The sequence below is a fragment of the Tupaia chinensis genome, unplaced genomic scaffold (genome assembly GCF_000334495.1).
Source record: "Tupaia chinensis unplaced genomic scaffold, TupChi_1.0 Scaffold000055_1, whole genome shotgun sequence".
NCBI classification, from domain to species: Eukaryota; Metazoa; Chordata; class Mammalia; order Scandentia; family Tupaiidae; genus Tupaia; species Tupaia belangeri.
The window spans coordinates 387,237-401,872 of NW_006159513.1; positions in this window are offsets into that span (position 1 = coordinate 387,237).

The window sequence follows — 14,636 nt, forward strand, 5'->3', positions numbered from 1 at the left end:
AAAAAATTTTCTCCTTATATTTCACTACAAAATTATCAAACTGAAGATTTATTTTTATATACTTATTTATTTTTCTTCCTTTTAAATTTGCCAGAGGGCATTTGTGCTCACTAGAGAGAGACAAAGAGAGGGAGAGAGAAAGCTTGCCTCATGGGGCATGGTCATATCACAATCTCTTCTCTGCACTCAGCATGTGTCTTGAGCTGCCAAGTTTAGGACTTCCCATGGTTGGCTATGTGGGATCCAGCCATTTTAACTATCACACTACCAGGCGGCTCCTATTTATTTTATAAGGTGAAGGTTTCTGTTTTTAACAAAAATTTCAATATTAACTTTTTAAATATTACCCATCTTTCATTGGTTCTATTCTTTTCCTCTCTAGGTTTATATCAAATATTGATTATATCCTATTCTGAATTTCCCATTGTATTTTTTTTTTCATGAAACCTTTTTTTTGTTGTTGTTACTTTCTCTTGGGCTATATCTTTTTTTTTTCCAAGTTTTTTCTTTTTTTTTTTTGAGAGAGATTTTTGCTATAGGGTGTGTGCACTGGCTGGAGAGACAGCGAGCTGATTCACCAATTATCTCTTTAATTGTGTCTTATATAATTAGACTTTCAGATATTTTGTAGGTACTTCTTTTTTCATGCACTGCCAAGATTGGACAAATTTGTCTTATCTTATATCCATGGTCCATTGGGCCCATATTTTGTAGCTGCCATTTTCTGTATTGATATTCACCTTTCAGTGAAAGAATTTGTCAAGGAAAAATGACTCCATGAGATGGATGAACTCAGTCATTCATGACTTCTGAATACTGTTGGGAGAAAATTCTCCAAATTGTTTATCTGCATATCTTCTGAAAAGAGAGATTGTTAGCTTTGGTTCAAACTATTTTCACCTGAGTGTTCTTGTTTTTGATAACAAACAATTTTGAAAGATAGAAATGGTATTTCTCTTCAGAAAAAGAACAGATTGTTTCCTGACTAGTTAATAAAGTCTGAACGGATAATAAAGATAATTCCTTCTTTCAAGGCAATGTTTGTACAAGGGTGCTAGAAGCTCCTTATAAAGTTGAAGGTTTTCTGTTTGGGGATTTTTAGCTGTGACTCAAAGGGTCTCAAGCTGCATGTACAGTATGTACTTGGGCCTACCCCACACAGCACCCATGATCTCGGGAGGCAAGAAGAACCAGTGCAAACATGAGTGCTACACTAGTTGTGCCATGCCTCTCATCCAAGAGTTTCTGAACCAGGAGTCTTGTGTCTTCTGCCTGAATTTTAGAAACTGTCTCAGATCTTGTTCCCAGGAATGGGTCTACCGCACTCAGTCTCTCCTGACAGTCATTAAAAACCAGACCTGAAAGACATGTATCTGTTTCTGCTACCATGATGAATTGCTTCTTTCTCACTTTGGTTTTAAGTTTTATCTTTGTTTTAGTCTATGGGGTTTCTTTTGTCCTTCTTTCCTCTTTTTCCCTTTTTCTCATACATCCTCCTTTTTTTTCTTTCTCTCTCTGGAATATTTTCATTTTTTTTTTTATGTAACATTTTTGTGGGTATGAAAGGAAAACTATGTTCTTAGTCTAACTTTCAGAGAACCTCAGTGTTCATAAATTTCCTTTTGGAAGCTGACATCATTGTTTCCTTTCAGCTTTCACTGTGGTTATTATTAAATTGGTTCCAGGAGCCCCCCCAAATCCTTTTGAGATATCTCTTCTTTTTAATAAACAAAAACTTTATTAAATTCATTCAAAAGCCTTTGGAAGACTAAATTTCTTGTAATGTCATTTGTACCAAAAATAAAAGTGAGGGACCAGCAGTTAACGTATTGGGTATGTCGCTGGACTGCCATGTAGTCGACTGAGGTTCGTGTCCTGGACCTGGTGGCTTAAACTCACGCTGGGCGCGTGTGCGTGTGTGCCCAAGATCACGAGAGGAGAATGGAGGAGATGCAATGGCAGCATGGCCAGCCTCCCTGGGGGGTGATATCTCACTTTCTATCTCTCTGTCTCTCTCTGTCTTTGTGGTGAGTGCACATGCCCTATAGCAAAAACCTCCCCCCCCAAAAAAAAGCAAAAATAAAAGTGAAATTTATAATAATGGTTTACAAATGAATGAAAAACTACAATTTTGCACAAGATTTTAAACATTCTGCGCACTAGGCAGATCTTTCTTTATGCAAAGTGCTCTTTTGATGACAGATAAATTAATAAATACTATTTTGAATTATTTCAGACAACAGGAAAAAGGTTTGATTTATCTTTTCTCTTATAAATTATAAATGATAAACCTTTGTTTTTGTCTCACATCCACCTTCTACCAACTGCTCCCCCCCATTACTGTCAAAGCATCCACTTCTGTCCTCTCCACCATCTCGTCTTCATATCTCTCAACCTCTGCTGTCAAGTGCAGATGCTCAGTACAAATTGAGTGGAGATGTACAATGTGTAGCTTTTGAAGTCTGACTCACTACACTAAACATTAAATCTATATTCATCAATTTTGAGTTAAATATATAGAATCTCATTGTTAATTATATCTGTGTAATATCCCATAGTATATACATGCCATAGTTCTTTTTTTTTTTGTAGAGATTTTTGCTATTGGGTGTGTGCACTTGCCAGACAGACAGGGAGAGACAGAGAGACAGAAAGCGAGAAATCACCCCCCCAGGGGTATGGCCATGCCCCAATCCCTTCTCCTCCATTCTCCTCTCGTGATCTTGGGCACACATGCACACGCGCCCGGTGTGAGTTTAAGCCTCTGGGTCCAGGACTCGAACCATGGTCGACTACGTGGGAGTCCAGCGACATAGCCATTATGCCAACTGCTGGTCCTTATGCCATAGTTCTTCAGCCCAGTTATCAGTTTTTGGACATCTAGTTTGTTACTGTGTTTCAATATCTATAAATAATGCTTCAATAGGCATAAATTTGCAGATGTCTTTCTGATGGTTTTCTTATCCTTTGGGTAGATACTAAAAAGTGAAATTGCTGTGTCCTATGGAAGTTCTATTTGTAGATTATTTAGAAATCTCTGTATTGTTTTCTAGAGAGGTTGACTAATTTACATTCCTACCAACAGTGTAAGAGAGTTCTCTTTTCATCACAGCCTTGTCAAAACTTATGGGTCTTTATTTTTTTGAACCTAAGCATTCTAACTGGGATTAAATGATATGTCATGGTAGTTTTAATTTGCATTTTCTTTATGACGAGAGACTTTGAACTTTTTATTTTTATATGGCTCTTGGCCATTTGTAAATCTTCCTTGGAGAGTTATCTGTTCAGTTAATTTGTCTATTTTTAAATATCAATCCTTTATCTGGGGGGTAATTTTCAAATACTTTTTCATTCTGAGGGGTGTCATTTTACTTAAGTTATAGTTTCTTTTTTTTTTGGAGAGATTTTCACTGTAGGGCGCGTGTGCTCGCCAGACAGACAGAGAGAGACATAGAGACAGAAAGCGAGAAATCACCCCCCAGGGGGGATGATCACGCCCCAATCCCTTCTCCTCCATTCTCCTCTCGGGATCCTGGGCATGCACGCACACGCGCCTGGCGTGAGTTTTAAGCCACCGGGTCCGGGACGTGAACCGTGGTTGACTACGTGGGAGTCCAGCGACATAGCCATTACGCTAACTGCTGGTTCCCAAGTTATAGTTTCTTTTGCTGTGAGACAGCTTTTTAGCTTGACGTGATTCCTCCTGTCTATTTTCAGGACTATTGCCTATGCTTTAGGAGCCTTACTGATTTAAGAAATCTTTGCCTCCTCCAATGTCTTCAAATGTTTTCCCTATGTTTTCTAATAGTTATTTGTTTGTGGTTAGAGGCTTTATATTTAAGTATTTGATTAATTTTTGTGTCAATTCTAGTTAACCATGAGAAATAGGGGGTTGGTCCAGTTTCATTTTTCTGAAGGTTGATATTCAATTCTCACAGTACCATTTGTCAAAGAGATTTTTTTTTCTCCATTGCATTGCCTTATACTCTTTATCAAGATCAGTTTACTATATGATTTGTGGTTTATTTCTGGATTTTCTATTCTCTTCTAGTGATCTATGTAAACACTTTTGTGCCAGTACCACATTATTTTAATAATCACTGCTTTGTAGTATACTTTGAAGTCATGTAGTGAGATGCCTCCAAGTGCGTTATTTTGATACAGTTTGCCTTGGCAATACAAGGTCTTTTTTGTTTCCGAAGTTTATAATTTTTTTTCCATTTCTGTGAATAATGTCTCGGGTTACTGGATCAAGATTGCATTAAAGATGTAGATTTATTTGGCTAGGACTGACACCCTCATTATATTAATTCTTCTGATACAAGAGCATGGGCTGTCCTTTCATTTTTTTTATATCATACTCAATTTCTTCTTTCAGTTTTTTATATTTTTTTCCTATAAAGATCTTTTACTTCTTTGGCTAGATTTATTCCTAAGTATCTTATTTTTATTGTAGCTTGTAAATGGGATTACTTTCTTCAATTCTGTATCAATCCATATATTATGGTTGTATTAAAATGCTATAGATATTTGTAGATTGATTGTACAACTTTATTAAATTCAGTTATCAATTCTAAAAGTTTTATCATGTATTTCTTAGGATTTTCTAGGTATAAAATCATACCATTTGCAAATAGGGACAGTAGTTTCTTCTTTTCCTGAGTGCCCTTTTTAATGACTCTCCTGACCGATTGCATTGGCTAGGAATTCTAGTAGTACTTTAAAGAGGAGTGGAGACAGTAGGCAACATTATTTTGTTCCAGTTTTTATTGGGAAAGCTTTTAGCTTTTAGAACTTTATTTCAGAGTCCTCTGTGATGTAATGGAAGGATCTCATAGTTTGCTCAGTAACTCTTATAACTAAAGTTAAAATTTTCAAATTACGAAGGGGTTAGTTAATCTAATACAAAACTTCAATGTTAGGTCTCGAATAGGCTCAAAAATCTCATGGGAAAGGAGTCTGCAATATTTTTTCATACTGTTTCTAGATTTTGCCCTATCAAAATTTTTCCTCAATAATCTACCTCTGTTTTATTCCAGAGCAGGGTCAGAGGGAGGGAGGAAAGAAAAGGTATTACTTGACTGATACCGTTAACATCTGGCATTGAAAATGTCCTGTTTCTCTCTTTGAGTGCTTTTGTGAGTACATCACTCCTTCAGGGAATCTTTGGTACTACATTAATTTATTATTTTGTGTTTCCACTCAACTTCAATTTGGAGGAGTCACAGGACCTTAATATTCTCCTTGGGTTGATTGCCACAGCAGGCAGGCTTCTTATTGGGGGGTGTATGGGTGCCCAAATGAGGAGGCTCACAAGATGGTTTCTTTCAGAGGCACGGATGAAAGCATCTTTGCTTCGCTCAGTTCTTTATGTGCTGATTGTTCCCATCATGATTCTTTGTGTTTACTCTCCTACCTTAGGCAGCTTCAGTTATCTATATTTCTTTAGATACGCCAGACAAGAGCATCAGCTTGTTTGCTACTGTATCCGTAAACTCTTAGCAGATAGATTGAAGTTTCATAAGAATACTTTCTATGTATTCTGGTACTATATAAGGCAAGTTGATTGTTTTCTCCAGCTTAACAGGTTTCCACTGAGGGGGTCAGTTGTCAGGCTTTCCATAGGGTCACCATTTTCACTTTATGGGTGTTTCTAGGATTCTCTTGTTTTGTTAAAAGAGAAAATGCACAGAATAACAACTATCTTTCAAACACAAAGCAATAGACAAACTTCAACACTTCTTTCCCATCAGTCTTTGGCATTTATATATATATATATATATATATATAGGCTGGAGGGTAAGGGGGAGGGGTCACAGAGCCTATTTTGCTGTCTCTTAGTAAGTCCTGTAAATAGGTCTAGCACCTATGTTTTCACCTATTATTCTCACTTATAAGGCTTCAGTCAAAAGGAATAGTCCTCACTTAACACATCCTATTATATGAAGTGTGTTCAATGTGTTAGGGCAGATAAAAAAGGTTAAGTCCTGACATGGATAGACTCATCTATGGTGCAGAAAATTTTAGGTTATCATAAGATTTCTAAGTTATAATTGTATTCAGATAACCATTATTTTATGACAAATTTTATATTTTGAAAGAGTAAACTGTTTGGAAAATTAAGTTAAAAATGTAACAGATTTTCTCCCATTGGTAAAATAACTCTTATAGCAAATGTATGGATAGTCGAAGTCTTTCCAAGTTTGATAAATTGTGACTAGGTGACATGTTAAAGACTTTATTATGAAAGCTTTATTTACATTTCATTATTGATATATTTTTAGTGAAAAAATATTTATACAAATTTATTATAATATTGTGGACAATATAGACATGGCCTATGCCTTCATGTAACTTCAAATAGATCAGGGGCTGCAAATGATAACAGATAAAAAGAAAAGAACCAAAGTATGTCACTGCAAATACCAAGTCACAAAAGAACACAGCAAAGGGGAAATAAAAGAGCAAAAGATTGCAAAGTAGAAAATAATGAAAGGCAATAGTCCTTACCTATCAATAATAATTTTAAATAAAAATTTGTTAACTCATTAATCAAAATATAGAGTGGTTCAAAGAATTAAAAATGAGATTAAATTGTAGGCTCTCTACAGGAGACATACTTTAAATTTAAATACAAACAAGTTGAAAGTGTAAGTCTGGAGAAGATATTTCATGCTATCTTCATATCAGACAAAATAGGCTTTGAGACAAAAAACTGTTTCAAGAAACACAAAACTTTAAGATAAAAACTGTCCTAAGAGACATAAGGTCATTACATAATACTAAAAGGGTAAATTTAATAGGAAAATAGATCATTATAAATGCATATGCATCCAATATCAATTTAGCAAAATAAATTTATAAAGCAAACATTGACAGATCTAAAAAGCAAAATATTCAGCAATACAATATTACTAGGAGACCTCACTACCCACTTACAGTAATGTACAGGTTATTCAGACAGAAAATCAATAAGGGAACAGTAATGCTTTACACCAAAGAAACCTATCTGACATATGCAGAACATTGAAGCCAATATAAGGGAAACACACATTTTTCTCAAACACACATAGAACATTCTCCAGGATGGATCACATAGATTACAAAGCAAGTTTCAACAAATTTAAGAAGATTTTAGTCATTCCAACTATTTCTTCTAAACACAATGTAATGAAATAAATAATAAAAAGAAAAAGAAAAACAAATACACATACATAGGAAGTAAACAATCCACTGTTTAAATCCACTGGATCAAAGAAGACTGCAACAAGGAAATCAGACGATATTTAGAGACTAATGAAACACAGCATATCAACACTTATATGATACAGAAAAAGGAGTACTAAGATGTTTATAGCGACAAACACCTATGTGAAAAAGGAGGAAAGAGATCAAATAAACACCTGAATGTGCAAAGAATGAGAAAAAAATATAAAATTAGCATAAGGAAAATATATTAAAGATTAGGACAGAAAAAATGAAATAAAAATTAGAAAAACAATAGAAAAATGACAAAATAATTGAGTATTTTTGAAAAGATAAACAAAATCAACAAAACTATCAGGTAGACTAAAAGATAGAATACTCAGGTAAAATAAAAATGGAAAAAGAGACATTACAACAGATGCCACAAAAAAGTTATAATGATTATTATGAACAATTTTATCCTAACAAATTGAACAACTTAAGGAGACATATAATCCACTGGATGAATTAAGAGGGAACAGCAAGCCTAAACAGACCAACTAAAAAAGAGGAGAGTGAATTGATAATCATAAACCTCTCAATAACAATAATAAAATAATTATTTTATTATATATCCAGAATTAGATGTCTCTACACATGTATTCTACCCAACATTTGAAGAATTAGTATCAATTCGTCTTGGCCAGTCATGGTGGAGCAATGCTAACAGAACACTCCACAATGCTGAAGCCACAAGGAAAGGTCCCAGGTTTGTTTTCCAAGGTCATTCTGTGCTTTCTGAGCACACACTCTCTCTCTCTCACACACACACACACACACACACACACGTCTGTGGTCCTGTCTGGCTGAGGCTAGGGATAAATAAGCAGCATAAAGACATTGTTGGGCATGCTTTATTGCTCACTCTATCTTACTCTGAAAACATAAATAAATGAATAAACTTCAAAAAAAATTAATTCTAAAAATTTTCCAAAACAAAATTCGTGTGGCCAGCATCACTGAAAGTTTTCTTCACAGCAAAGGAAACAATCAGCAAAATAAAAAAGCAACCTACTGAATGGCAGAAATTATTTGCAAACCATACATATGATAGAAAGATAATATCCAAAATATGAAAGGGTCTCCTATTTATTAATATAAACAAAGAAAAAACCCTATTTAAAAATGTGCAAAGAAACTGAATAGATATTTTCAAAGGAAGACATACAAATAACATACAAGTATACAAAAAATGTTCAACATTAGTGATCATCGTGGAAGTGCAAACCAAAACCACAACGAGATGTCACTTGATTCTTATTAGAATGGTGATTATCAAAAAGACAAATGATGGGGCTACCAGGTTGCATAGTGGTTAAGGCTCTGGACTCTCACATGCCCAACCACAGTTTGAGCTCCAGAACTGGCAGCTTGAAAATCATAATGTGTTCATATGTGCACTTGCCCCAAATCCTGGGAGGGTAATGGAAGAGAAGAGCCCATGGCATGGCCACCCCACAACCCCGAGAGTAACTTCTTACTTTCTCTCTGTCTCTCTTCAGTGAGTTCATGTGCCCTACGGCAAAAAGAAAACAAAACAAACAAAAAGAGACAAATGAAAAGTATTGGTGAGAATATGGAAAAAAAGGAATGCTTCCACATTAAAAATTAGTACAAATTTTAGTAGATTTAGTAAATTAGTACAGTAATTATGGAAAAGAGTATGGAGGACAGGGAGGTTTCTAAAAACATTAAAAATAGAACTACCATATAATTTAGCAGTCTTACTACTGGTAGTTTGCCAAAGGAAAGGAAAGAAGTATGTCAAAGAGATATCTGCACTCCATGTATTGTAGCACTACTCACAATTGCCAAGATATGGAAACAAACTGTCTATCAAAAATGAATGACTAAATAAAATGTATATATACACAATGGAATACCATTCACTCATTAACAAAAAAGAAATCCTGCAACATAGTTACATCTGGAATACACTGTGCTAAATGAAATAAGCCTGGCACAGAAAAACAAACATATGATCTCCCTTATATGAGGAGTCTAAAAAATGTTGATTTCATAGAAATAGAAAGTAGTAGTTACCATAACTAGGATGGTTAGGGTGGAGAGGGAGATTGTGGAAAGGCTGGTCAAAGAATACATATTTATATTTAGATCAGAAGAATATTTTCCAAATATCTATTGCATAACATAGTGACTAGAGTTAATAATGACATATCATATTTTTAAAAAATGCTTAGAGAAAAAAAGCAACCTACTGAATGGAAGAAATTATTTGCATACCATACATATGATAAAAATATAATATACAAACTATAAAAGGTATCCTATTTATATTAATATTAACAAAGAAAACAACCAGCAGACAGTGTAATGGTTACATCACTGGACTCCTACATAGTTGACCACAGTTTGACTCCCAGACACTGCAGCTTAAAATACTTGCTGGATGTGTGTGTGCACATGCCCAAGATCCCAAGAGGAGAATGAAGGAGAAAGGATTGCAGCATGGCCATCCTCCTTGGGGTTTGATTTTTCAATTTCTGTCTCTGTCTCTCTGACGAGTGCATATGCCTTATAGCAGAAATCTCTCTAAAAAGAAAAAAAATTAATGTTCACAGGATGGGTGTTAAGTATATTCATCACACAAATAACTATGTAAAGTAAAACATCTGTTAATTAAAAAGAGTTAACTATTCTGCAATGTATATATATACTTCAAAATATCATGTCACACATGAAAGATACAGAAGAATTCAAAAGGTTCACGAAAAATGCACATTATGAGAAAATAATGTTTGGATTTAATTTTTTTTCATTAAAATAAGCTCATAGTTTAATTCCATTTTTCCATGAACATATTAAAGTCCCCTACAACTTTATATGTCTTTTAAAAAGGAAAAAAATAAGGAAAAGGTACTCAACATTACTAATCATCAGGGAAATAAAAACCAAAGCCACAATTATATATCATTTCATACCAGTTAGGATAATCATTATAAAACAAAACAAAACAAACAAAGATATCTTATACTGGTAAATATATGGAGAAAAAGGTAACCCTATACATTCTTGGTGAAAATGTAAATTGTTGCAGTTGTGAACTATGGAGGTTCTTCAAAAATTTAAACAGAACTACCATATGATTCAGCAATCCCACTTCTGGGTACTTATTCAAAGGAACTGAAAATCTCAAAGACTATTTGTAGTCATGTAGTCATTGCAGCATTATTGATAATAGACAAGTCATGGAAACGATCTAACAGATAAATAAAGGGAATAAATATAAAATAAAATATTATTTAGCTTTACCAAAAGAATTCTGGGATTTTGCAATAACACAGATCAACCTAGAGGACAGAATGCTAAGTGAAATAACTCACATATATAGACTGCATGATACTATTCATATGAGGAATCTAAAATAGTCAAACTCATAGAAGCAGAAAGTAGAATGATGGATACCAGAGGATGAAGAGAGGAAGAAATATAGAATTTGTTTCAGGGTACAAAGTTTCAGTTATACAAAATGAAAGAGATTTGTTGTACAAGATAGTGTCTGCATATTATATACTTAAACATTGTTAAAATGTTCTTAAAAGGGTAGATTTTATGTTAAGTGTTCTTAGGACAAAAAAATACTAACTAAATAAAGCAAGTAGAAGAAAACTCTTGGATGTGATGGATAAATTAATGACATGGATTATAGTAATGGTTTCACAGTATATAAGTATTTCCAAATAATTTTTTAATACTGAATTTTATAAAATGTATTTATTATTATTTTTGGTGAGGTATAGCATGTTTTTTTTCAACATGAATTCTGTCTGTTAATGATCAAATCATGTACATAGACATATTCATCTTCAACCTTGAATATTGCATTATGTTGTATACATATGATAAAAGTTTTTAGTTGATGACTTTTTTACATTGTTTCACTGAGTTATGTACATTAGATATGTGCAGCTTTTTGTATCATATATCAATGAAGTGGCTTTTAAAAAATGATTGCAATTAATGCAATGTGAAATTTTCATTAAAGAATCACAAGATATTTATTTTGTCCTTTGAATGTAAGAGCCGCATTTATTTTCCAAAATCAAATTACATTCTGTTTGCATAATCACTTTATGAGGTTGGTGAGAAATTTAATATTGGTCACTTTCTCTTGCCTTGGGTTGTTAGTAGATCTTTGGTTCCTGTGGCTGCATTAACAATTCTAAATCTAGGGTTGAAACTAAAGATGCTTTTGTCCTCTCTCATCCTTTACATTCTGTTTTTTTTCCAGAAGCAAGATCTTACTTCTGGACTCTTACCACCATCTGCATAGATTATTAAAACTTGTGCTGGAAACTCCGTGGCTTGGCAACAATACACTGCTCAGGAGAAGCTGTATCCCATGTGACAACTGCCATTCAAATACTCAGCCTGGCCAGCCTGAAATATGCTGGGCATGCACATGAGTGCCCAAAATCCAGTTGGCTGGAGGGCTGGAGGAAGGAGATGGTGGTATAGCCAGACTCCCTTAAAGGTGATAGATTCTAATCCTCATAAACATGTGTGCAGCTCTTAGACTTCTAGGTAAGATTTTCATTTTTTTCTTCAATTTATCTAGACTTTCTTTTTTCTTAAGATATTTTTGCCTTAAGGCACATGCACTTGCTGGAGAGGTAGAGACAGAGATAGAGACAGTGAGGGAAAGTGAGAAATTCTCCCCACACACACACACCTCAGGGGGAGGTGGGGATGACCATGCTGCAATCCCTTCTTTTCCATTCTCCTCCTAGGATTTTGGGCACTCACTCACATGTACCTAGTGTGAGTTTCAAAACACTGGGTCAGGGATTCTAACTGCTGTTGGCCATGTGGGAGTCAAGCAAAATTACCTCTACACCACCTGCTGCCCCGATCTAGACTTTTTAAAGAAAGAACTCTAAAAGGTGTGCTTTTAAAAATACCACTTCTCAACTTTCCCTTTTTGACTCAGAAACGTAAAATACTACTCAGCTTTTTTTCAGAAACCAGGAAGTTGTCTATGGCTTTGTCTAAATTGCTCATTCATAAATATTTTTAAAATTATTTATGGCTTCCTATATATATGATTATTTCATCTATGAATAAAGATAGCTTAACTTTTTTATGCCCTAACTTTATGCCTTGTATTTTCATTTTCTTGCCTTATGTTACTAACTTCCTATTGAGGTTTTTTTGTCGTTTGTTTTTTATTATCAGAGGGCACATGTGCTCACCAAACAGAGACTGGGAAACATGGAGAGAGGGAGAAAGCACCCCTATTGGGGCATATTCATGCCTCAGTCCTTTGTCTTCCATATTTCCATCATCTCAGGATTTTAGGCATACACCTGGCATGTTTTTCAAGCCACTGGCTGGGATTTAAACTGTGGTTAGCCATGTGGGATCCAGCTATCTTTAATACTAGGCCATGGAACTGGCTCTTCTGTTGAGTTTCAAACAGAGGAGGAGAGACTGAGCACCAAAATTAGTTAATAATAGTGAAAGTGCTGTAAAATGAAAAGATTAACATTATCATTCCTTATATATGTCAGAAGTAGGTAGAAGTTAATAAATCTCTTTATAATAGAGAAGATACGTGTTTCTTAAGAGAACACAAATCACATTATGATTCTTAACAATTTGGTTTAAGCCAATTCCTAGTTCCATGTTTCTTAGTGGGTTATTTAAACTTCCCAAATACAATTCAAAGGTGAAAACTAGGTTTCCCTCATACCAGGTGCTAGCCATGGCTCTCACAGATTCATATCATAAAAATCCAACTCTACTAGTTTAAATTAAAAACAAAATAAATGAAATTTATTTACTGCTGAAAAAAATCTAGCAGTACATCTGGCTTCAGGCCAAATGGTGTTTTCAAGCCTCACTCCTCAAATTTGCTCAGCAGGCTCTCTCCATATGGTATCCAATATGACTCCCAGAGGCTCCAGGCTAACATGTTCCTCAGAGAGAGAGAGTGCCCCTTTCCTGATAATTCTAGTACAAATTTCAAGAATGATGCATATAGCCAGGAGATGACATGTTCTGATTGCTTATGTCTAGATTATATTACCATCCTTAGGACCAGGCGATAAAGTTAGTCCCACTTTAACTGGATGATCTAAGAGTTATTCTCAAAATATAACAGAAGGGGTAGGGTGAAAACAAATATATAAACAGCAATAAAAATAGATCACTGCTGTGTGGCTTAGCAAATTTGCTTTAATAAAGCCAGGTATTGCCACCTATCACAACACATATTTTGAATGTGTATAAGCACTTAGAATACTTGCTTACAATATCTTTGTTTCTTTCTTGAACATTCTATGGGATATGGTGAAATGTAGGTTCTTCAGAGGATTAATTTAATGGAAGAAGTAAAATGTTTCTAGTATTTTGTCTTTCATTTTCATGTCTGCCTGATAATCATGATATCCAAACATGTGACATACCCTTGATTCCCCTACCCCTTGATAGAATTTCCCCCATCTGTCTGTAACACAATCCACGTGGTCTTCCACTGATGAATAGTAAAAGCCCAAGTTTCTCCCTGAGCTACTCTTGCCAGAGGAGTGGCAAGTAGTGTTGCTGAACTAGGTGTTTGTGGATTAAGTCTTAAGTCAATGAGGAAATTGTCTTCAATTTTCAACTGTAAGCAGAAGGTACTCTTCCTCCAAAACAGGTGCAAAACATACACCTTGTCACTATAGATCACAATAAACACTGTGACAAAAGAAACTCGGATAGACATTTTTTGATGTATATGGGAAAAGGCAACATCTCTCTCATATCTCATCTTTTGCAGAACAACTGGAATGAAGCAAAACAAAAATATTGATTAAAGATTTATCCTTCAAAGTGTATATTTTAAGTAGTGGGGCAATACATGATAATTGGGGCTTAGAATTAAGGAATAGAGATCAGGTAGACTGAGGCTGCAGGCCCAACCCTTCCGAATCTTCACGTATCCCCACTTTTCCTCCTCCTTGGACCCTAGGTTGGTTGTCTGGGACTTTAAGGAGAACTCCCACCCCACCCCACCCGCAACCCAGATGGAGCCGCCCGGCAGTTCCAGACAGCAGGCGGACTAAGGCTGCAGGCCAGACCAACCTGGTCCTGTTGCTCATCCTCTGACCCTTTCCCACTAACCTTTGGACTCTGAATTTTGGTGATTTGAATAGTGCATGGCGCTCATTGCGTGCTGCATGATTTCCTTTTTTGTTTTTTTGTTTTGTTTTGTTTTTCTTCGCTCTTGAGGTGTTGCTTATTAGGTCAGTTGGAGGCTCATCACTCCTTAGAAACAGGGAGGACTTTGGGCTATCCAGAGCTAGTGGCAACAGTTAATGGTAATTGTGAGCAACAGGTAGGCCAACTATAAGAGAAATCATCAATTTTCTAATCCTATACAACTTTTA